This window comes from Limulus polyphemus, unplaced genomic scaffold, assembly GCF_000517525.1.
Source record: "Limulus polyphemus unplaced genomic scaffold, Limulus_polyphemus-2.1.2 Scaffold6399, whole genome shotgun sequence".
In the NCBI taxonomy this organism is placed as follows: domain Eukaryota; kingdom Metazoa; phylum Arthropoda; class Merostomata; order Xiphosura; family Limulidae; genus Limulus; species Limulus polyphemus.
This window is the reverse complement of record NW_013672009.1, coordinates 24,623-25,574: the sequence shown is the minus strand read 5'-3', so window position 1 is coordinate 25,574 and position 952 is coordinate 24,623.

The following is a 952-nucleotide window of genomic DNA, read 5'->3' as shown; positions in this document are numbered from 1 at the left end:
AAGGTAAAGTAGGTATAGATTATAATATTAAAGTAGGTATAGGTTATAAACTAAAGTAGGTATAGGTTACGAAACTAAAATAGGTATAGGTTATAAGGTAAAGTAGGTATAGATTATAATATTAAAGTAGGTATAGGTTATAAACTAAAGTAGGTGTAGGTTATAAAACTAAAGTAGGTATAGGTTATAAAACTAAAGTAGGTATAGGTTATACTATTAAAGTAGGTATAGGTTATAAACTAAAGTAGGTATATGTTATAAACTAAAGTAGGTATATGTTATGAAACTAAAGTAGATATAGATTATAAACTAAAGTAGGTATAGGTTATAAACTAAAGTAGGTATAGGTTATACAAATAAAGTAGGTATAGGTTATAAACTAAAGTAGGTATAGGTTATACAAATAAAGTAGGTATAGGTTATAAACTAAAGTAGGTATAGGTTATATGAAGAAATTGTTGTGTTTCATTCAGCAACAGAAATGTTAACTTATAGACTGGAAGAAACATTTACGAAACACGGTAATGTAAAATAACGAAAGTTAATACATCCTAATTACGTTATTTCTGTAAGAAGACGATCAAACATGTCATATTTTGTAACTAGGAGGGTAACTTGAGACGTTTAAGTATGAATCAATATTAATGAGTGTAATAAGGATTTCAGTAATACTTGCTTTAGAGTCACTGATGTTTGCACTGATCCTTTACTTTTACTGGCGTTACGGTCATACACATCTCTCACTATATCTACGTGAATGTAGATTGATAATTTTTTTCTGACAGCGCACTTTGTATGAAATATAATATTTTCTTTCTTTAGTGCACTCTGAACCACTGTCTAATCATCTTTTATGAGGCTCTTCTGGTACCTTAATTGCTAGAGATAACTGACCTGCGTGTTTTGTTATTGTTTACAGATTGAAAATAGGCTACACATGACGATAGTTAGG